Source organism: Phyllobates terribilis, unplaced genomic scaffold (genome assembly GCF_046119375.1).
Source record: "Phyllobates terribilis strain yellow unplaced genomic scaffold, ASM4611937v1 Scaffold_31__1_contigs__length_13893835, whole genome shotgun sequence".
In the NCBI taxonomy this organism is placed as follows: Eukaryota; Metazoa; Chordata; class Amphibia; order Anura; family Dendrobatidae; genus Phyllobates; species Phyllobates terribilis.
Genome location: NW_027362791.1, coordinates 5,065,145 through 5,073,530, shown reverse-complemented (window position 1 = coordinate 5,073,530; position 8,386 = coordinate 5,065,145).

The following is an 8,386-nucleotide window of genomic DNA, read 5'->3' as shown; positions in this document are numbered from 1 at the left end:
TTCGCCCAATGAGTCCTTGATATTTAGTCGTTTTCAGCCAATTTTCTGGATTTTTGAAAATTTCACTTTTTTGTGAAAATATCCACTAAATGAGAGTTTAATATGTGTGAGGGTACCCCAGGAGAGTTCCAAATGTGTGTGGGTAGAATATATATCCCACGGGGGTAAAATTGAAAAAAATTTAAAAAATATTTTTTTTGGACTTAGTAATTTTTCCGGCATTTATCAGACTTTCAGATAGGGGAAATGTCAGTGAGCGTTCAGATTTCAGTTCCAGAGCGATTCGCCCAATGAGTCCTTGATATTTAGTCTTTTTCAGCCAATTTTCTGGATTTTTGAAAATTTAACTTTTTTGTGAAAATATCCACTAAATGAGGGCATAATATGTGTGAGGGTACCCCAGGAGAGTTCCAAATGTGTGTGGGTAGAATGTATATCCCACGGGGGTAAAATTGAAAAAAGTTAAAAAAAAATTTTTTTTGAACTTAATAATTTTTCCGGCATTTATCAGACTTTCAGATAGGGGAAATGTCAGTGAGCATTCAGATTTCAGTTCCAGAGCGATTCGCCCAATGAGTCCTTGATATTTAGTCGTTTTCAGCCAGTTTTCTGGATTTTTGAAAATTTCACTTTTTTGTGAAAATATCCACTAAATGAGAGAATAATATGTGTGAGGGTACCCCAGGAGAGTTCCAAATGTGTGTGGGTAGAATATATATCCCACGGGGATAAAATTGAAAAAAGTTGAAAAATTTTTTTTTTTGGACTTAGTCATTTTTCCACCGTTTATCAGACTTTCACATAGGGGAAATGTCAGTGAGCGTTCCGATTTCAGTTCCAGAGCGATTTGCCCAATGAGTCCTTGATATTTAGTCGTTTTCAGGCAATTTTCTGGATTTTTGAAAATTTCACTTTTTTTTGAAAATATCCACTAAATGAGAGAATAATATGTGTGAGGGTACCCCAGGAGAGTTCCAAATGTGTGTGGGTAGAATATATATGCCACGGGGGTAAAATTGCAAAAAAATTTAAAAAAATTTTTTTATGGACTTAGTAATTTTTCCTGCATTTATCAGACTTTCAGATAGGGGAAATGTCAGTGAGCGTTCAGATTGCAGTTCCAGAGCGATTTGCCCAATGAGTCCTTGATATTTAGTCGTTTTCAGCCAATTTTCTGGATTTTTGAAAATTTCACTTTTTTGTGAAAATATCCACTAAATGAGGGCATAATATGTGTGAGGGTACCCCAGGAGAGTTCCAAATGTGTGTGGGTAGAATATATATCCCACGGGGGTAAAATTGAAAAAAGTTAAAAAAAAATTTTTTTTGAACTTAATAATTTTTCCGGCATTTATCAGACTTTCAGATAGGGGAAATGTCAGTGAGCATTCAGATTTCAGTTCCAGAGCGATTCGCCCAATGAGTCCTTGATATTTAGTCGTTTTCAGCCAGTTTTCTGGATTTTTGAAAATTTCACTTTTTTGTGAAAATATCCACTAAATGAGAGAATAATATGTGTGAGGGTACCCCAGGAGAGTTCCAAATGTGTGTGGGTAGAATATATATCCCACGGGGATAAAATTGAAAAAAGTTGAAAAATTTTTTTTTTGGACTTAGTCATTTTTCCACCGTTTATCAGACTTTCACATAGGGGAAATGTCAGTGAGCGTTCCGATTTCAGTTCCAGAGCGATTTGCCCAATGAGTCCTTGATATTTAGTCGTTTTCAGGCAATTTTCTGGATTTTTGAAAATTTCACTTTTTTGTGAAAATATCCACTAAATGAGAGAATAATATGTGTGAGGGTACCCCAGGAGAGTTCCAAATGTGTGTGGGTAGAATATATATCCCACGGGGGTAAAATTGCAAAAAAATTTTAAAAAAAATTTTTATGGACTTAGTAATTTTTCCTGCATTTATCAGACTTTCAGATAGGGGAAATGTCAGTGAGCGTTCAGATTGCAGTTCCAGAGCGATTTGCCCAATGAGTCCTTGATATTTAGTCGTTTTCAGCCAATTTTCTGGATTTTTGAAAATTTCACTTTTTTGTGAAAATATCCACTAAATGAGGGAATAATATGTGTGAGGGTACCCCAGGAGAGTTCCAAATGTGTGTGGGTAGAATATATATCCCACGGGGATAAAATTGAAAAAAGTTGAAAAATTTTTTTTCTTGGACTTAGTAATTTTTCCGGCATTTATTAGACTTTCAGATGGGGGAAAAGTCAGTGAGCGTTCAGAATTCAGTTCCAGAGTGATTCGCCCAATGAGTCCTTGATATTTAGTCGTTTTCAGCCAATTTTCTGGATTTTTGAAAATTTCACTTTTTTGTGAAAATATCCACTAAATGAGAGAATAATATGTGTGAGGGTACCCCAGGAGAGTTCCAAATGTGTGTGGGTAGAATATATATCCCACGGGGGTAAAATTGAAAAAAGTTGAAAAAAATTTTTTTTTGAACTTAGTGATTTTTCAGGCGTTTATCAGACTTTCACATAGGGGAAATGTCAGTGAGCGTTCCGATTTCAGTTCCAGAGCGATTCGCCCAATGAGTCCTTGATATTTAGTCGTTTTCAGCCAATTTTCTGGATTTTTGAAAATTTCACTTTTTTGTGAAAATATCCACTAAATGAGAGAATAATATGAGTGAGGGTACCGCAGGAGAGTTCCAAATGTGTGTGGGTAGAATATATATCCCACGGGGGTAAAATTGAAAAAAGTTGAAAAAAAATTTTTTTGGACTTAGTAATTTTTCCGCCATTTATCAGACTTTCAGATAGGGGAAATGTCAGTGAGCATTCAGATTTCAGTTCCAGAGCGATTCGCCCAATGAGTCCTTGATATTTAGTCGTTTTCAGCCAATTTTCTGGATTTTTGAAAATTTCACTTTTTTTGTGAAAATATCCACTAAATGAGAGAATAATATGTGTGAGGGTACCCCAGGAGAGTTCCAAATGTGTGTGGGTAGATTATATATCCCACGGGGGTAAAATTGAAAAAAGTTGAAAAAAATTTTTTTTTGAACTTAGTGATTTTTCAGGCGTTTATCAGACTTTCAGATAGGGGAAATGTCAGTGAGCGTTCAGATTTCAGTTCCAGAGCGATTCGCCCAATGAGTCCTTGATATTTAGTCGTTTTCAGCCAATTTTCTGGATTTTTGAAAATTTCACTTTTTTTGAAAATATCCACTAAATGAGAGTTTAATATGTGTGAGGGTACCCCAGGAGAGTTCCAAATGTGTGTGGGTAGAATATATATCCCACGGGGGTAAAATTGAAAAAAATTTTAAAAATATTTTTTTTGGACTTAGTAATTTTTCCGGCATTTATCAGACTTTCAGATAGGGGAAATGTCAGTGAGCGTTCAGATTTCAGTTCCAGAGCGATTCGCCCAATGAGTCCTTGATATTTAGTCTTTTTCAGCCAATTTTCTGGATTTTTGAAAATTTTACTTTTTTGTGAAAATATCCACTAAATGAGGGCATAATATGTGTGAGGGTACCCCAGGAGAGTTCCAAATGTGTGTGGGTAGAATATATATCCCACGGGGGTAAAATTGAAAAAAGTTAAAAAAAAATTTTTTTTGAACTTAGTAATTTTTCCGGCATTTATCAGACTTTCAGATAGGGGAAATGTCAGTGAGCATTCAGATTTCAGTTCCAGCGCGATTCGCCCAATGAGTCCTTGATATTTAGTCGTTTTCAGCCAGTTTTCTGGATTTTTGAAAATTTCACTTTTTTGTGAAAATATCCACTAAATGAGAGAATAATATGTGTGAGGGTACCCCAGGAGAGTTCCAAATGTGTGTGGGTAGAATATATATCCCACGGGGATAAAATTGAAAAAAGTTGAAAAATTTTTTTTTTTGGACTTAGTCATTTTTCCAGCGTTTATCAGACTTTCACATAGGGGAAATGTCAGTGAGCGTTCCGATTTCAGTTCCAGAGCGATTTGCCCAATGAGTCCTTGATATTTAGTCGTTTTCAGGCAATTTTTTGGATTTTTGAAAATTTCACTTTTTTGTGAAAATATCCACTAAATGAGAGAATAATATGTGTGAGGGTACCCCAGGAGAGTTCCAAATGTGTGTTGGTAGAATATATATCCCACGGGGGTAAAATTGCAAAAAAAATTTAAAATTTTTTTTTATGGACTTACTAATTTTTCCGGCATTTATCAGACTTTCAGATAGGGGAAAAGTCAGTGAGCGTTCAGATTGCAGTTCCAGAGCGATTTGCCCAATGAGTCCTTGATATTTAGTCGTTTTCAGCCAATTTTCTGGATTTTTGAAAATTTCACTTTTTTGTGAAAATATCCACTAAATGAGGGCATAATATGTGTGAGGGTACCCCAGGAGAGTTCCAAATGTGTGTGGGTAGAATATATATCCCACGGGGATAAAATTGAAAGAAGTTGAAAAATTTTTTTTTTTGGACTTAGTAATTTTTCCGGCATTTATTAGACTTTCAGATGGGGGAAAAGTCAGTGAGCGTTCAGATTTCAGTTCCAGAGTGATTTGCCCAATGAGTCCTTGATATTTAGTCGTTTTCAGCCAATTTTCTGGATTTTTGAAAATTTCACTTTTTTGTGAAAATATCCACTAAATGAGGGCATAATATGTGTGAGGGTACCCCAGGAGAGTTCCAAATGTGTGTGGGTAGAATATATATCCCACGGGGATAAAATTGAAAAAAGTTGAAAATTTTTTTTTTTTTCGGACTTAGTCATTTTTCCTGCGTTTATCAGACTTTCACATAGGGGAAATGTCAGTGAGCGTTCCGATTTCAGTTCCAGAGCGATTCGCCCAATGAGTCCTTGATATTTAGTCGTTTTCAGCCAATTTTCTGGATTTTTGAAAATTTCACTTTTTTGTGAAAATATCCACTAAATGAGAGAATAATATGTGTGAGGGTACCCCAGGAGAGTTCCAAATGTGTGTGGGTAGAATATATATCCCACGGGGGTAAAATTGAAAAAAGTTAAAAAAAAAATTTTTTTGGACTTAGTAATTTTTCCGGCATTTATCAGACTTTCAGATAGGGGAAATGTCAGTGAGCGTTCAGATTTCAGTTCCAGAGCGATTCGCCCAATGAGTCCTTGATATTTAGTCATTTTCAGCCAGTTTTCTGGATTTTTGAAAATTTCACTTTTTTGTGAAAATATCCACTAAATGAGAGAATAATATGTGTGAGGGTACCCCAGGAAAGTTCCAAATGTGTGTGGGTAGAATATATATCCCACGGGGATAAAATTGAAAAAAGTTGAAAAAAATTTTTTTTGGGACTTAGTAATTTTTCCGGCATTTATCAGATTTTCACATATTGGAAATGTCAGTGAGCGTTCCGCTTTCAGTTCCAGAGCGATTCGCCCCATGAGTCCTTGATATTTAGTCATTTTCAGCCAATTTTCTGGATTTTTAAAAATTTCACTTTTTTGTGTAAATATCCACTAAATGAGGGAATAATATGTGTGAGGGTTCCCCAGGAGAGTTCCAAATGTGTGTGGGTAGAATATATAGCCCACGGGGGTAAAATTGAAAAAAATTGAAAAAAAATTTTTTTTGGACTTAGTAATTTTTCCTGCGTTTATCAGACTTTCAGATAGGGGAAATGTCAGTGAGTGTACAGATTTCAGTTCCAGAGCGATTCGCCCAATGTTTCCTTGATATTTAGTCGTTTTCAGCCAATTTTCTGGATTTTTAAAAATTTCACTTTTTTGTGTAAATATCCACTAAATGAGGGAATAATATGTGTGAGGGTTCCCCAGGAGAGTTCCAAATGTGTGTGGGTAGAATATATAGCCCACGGGGGTAAAATTGAAAAAAGTTGAAAAAATTTTTTTTTGGACTTAGTAATTTTTCCGGCGTTTATCAGACTTTCAGATAGGGGAAATGTCAGTGAGCGTTCAGATTTCAGTTCCAGAGCGATTCGCCCAATGAGTCCTTGATATTTAGTCGTTTTCAGCCAATTTTCTGGATTTTTGAAAATTTCACTTTTTTGTGAAAATATCCACTAAATGAGGGAATAATATGTGTGAGGGTACCCCAGGAGAGTTCCAAATGTGTGTGTGTAGAATATATATCCCACGGGGATAAAATTTTAAAAAGTTGAAAAAAAATTTTTTTTTGGACTTAGTATTTTTTCCGGCGTTTATCAGACTTTCAGATAGGGAAAATGTCAGTGAGCATTGCGATTTCAGTTCCAGAGCGATTCGACCAATGAGTCCTTGATATTTAGTCGTTTTCAGCCAATTTTCTGAATTTTTAAAAATTTCACTTTTTTGTGAAAATATCCACTAAATGAGGGAATAATATGTGTGAGGGTACCCCAGGAGAGTTCCAAATGTGTGTGAGTAGAATATATATCCCACGGGGGTAAAATTGAAAAAAGTTGAAAAAATTTTTTTCTTGGACTTAGTCATTTTTCCTGCGTTTATCAGACTTTCACATAGGTGAAATGTGAGTGAGCGTTCCGCTTTCAGTTCCAGAGCGATTCGCCCCATGAGTCCTTGATATTTAGTCATTTTCAGCCAATTTTCTGGATTTTTAAAAATTTCACTTTTTTGTGTAAATATCCACTAAATGAGGGAATAATATGTGTGAGGGTTCCCCAGGAGAGTTCCAAATGTGTGTGGGTAGAATATATAGCCCACGGGGGTAAAATTGAAAAAAATTGAAAAAAAATTTTTTTTGGACTTAGTAATTTTTCCTGCGTTTATCAGACTTTCAGATAGGGGAAATGTCAGTGAGCGTACAGATTTCAGTTCCAGAGCGATTCGCCCAATGAGTCCTTGATATTTAGTCGTTTTCAGCCAATTTTCTGGGTTTTTAAAAATTTCACTTTTTTGTGTAAATATCCACTAAATGAGGGAATAATATGTGTGAGGGTACCCCAGGAGAGTTCCAAATGTGTGTGAGTAGAATATATATCCCACGGGGGTAAAATTGAAAAAAGTTGAAAAATTTTTTTTCTTGGACTTAGTCATTTTTCCTTCGTTTATCAGACTTTCACATAGGTGAAATGTCAGTGAGCGTTCCGCTTTCAGTTCCAGAGCGATTCGCCCCATGAGTCCTTGATATTTAGTCATTTTCAGCCAATTTTCTGGTTTTTAGAAAATTTCACTTTTTTGTGAAAATATCCACTAAATGAGGGCATAATATGTGTGAGGGTACCCCAGGAGAGTTCCAAATGTGTGTGGGTAGAATATATATCCCACAGGGATAAAATTGAAAAAAGTTGAAAAAATTTTTTTTTTGGACTTAGTAATTTTTCCGGCGTTCATCAGACTTTCAGATAGCGCAAATGTCAGTGAGCATTCCGATTTCAGTTCCAGAGCGATTCGCCCAATGAGTCCTTGATATTTAGTCGTTTTCAGCCAATTTTCTGGATTTTTGAAAATTTCACTTTTTTGTGAAAATATCCACTAAATGAGAGAATAATATGTGTTAGGGTACCCCAGGAGAGTTCCAAATGTGTGTGGGTAGAATATATATCCCACGGGGATAAAATTGAAAAAAGTTTAAAAAAAATTTTTTTTGGACTTAGTAATTTTTCCGGCGTTCGTCAGACTTTCAGATAGGGGAAATGTCAGTGAGCATTCCGATTTCAGTTCCAGAGCGATTCGCCCAATGAGTCCTTGATATTTAGTCGTTTTCAGCCAATTTTCTGGATTTTTGAAAATTTCACTTTTTTGTGAAAATATCCACTAAATGAGAGAATAATATGTGTGAGGGTACCCCAGGAGAGTTCCAAATGTGTGTGGGTAGAATATGTATCCCACGGGGGTAAAATTGAAAAAAGTTGAAAAAATTTTTTTTTGGACTTAGTCATTTTTCCTTCGTTTATCAGACTTTCAGATAGGGGAAATGTGAGTGAGTGTTCCGATTTCAGTTCCAGAGCGATTCGCCCAATGAGTCCTTGATATTTAGTCGTTTTCAGCCAATTTTCTGGATTTTTGAAAATTTCACTTTTTTGTGAAAATATCCACTAAATGACGGAATAATATGTGTGAGGGTTCCCCAGGAGAGTTCCAAATGTGTGTGGGTAGAATATATATCCCACGGGAATAAAACTGAAAAAAGTTGAAAAAATTTTTTTTTTGGACTTAGTAATTTTTCCGGCGTTCATCAGACTTTCAGATAGGGGAAATGTGAGTGAGCGTTCCAATTTCATTTCCAGAGCGATTCGCCCAATGAGTCCTTGATATTTAGTCGTTTTCAGCCAATTTTCTGGATTTTTGAAAAGTTCACTTTTTTTGTGAAAATATCCACTAAATGAGGGAATAATATGTGTGAGGGTAACCCAGGAGAGTTCCAAATGTGTGTGGGTAGAATATATATCCCACGGGGGTAAAATTGAAAAAAATTGAAAAAAATTTTTTTTTGGACTT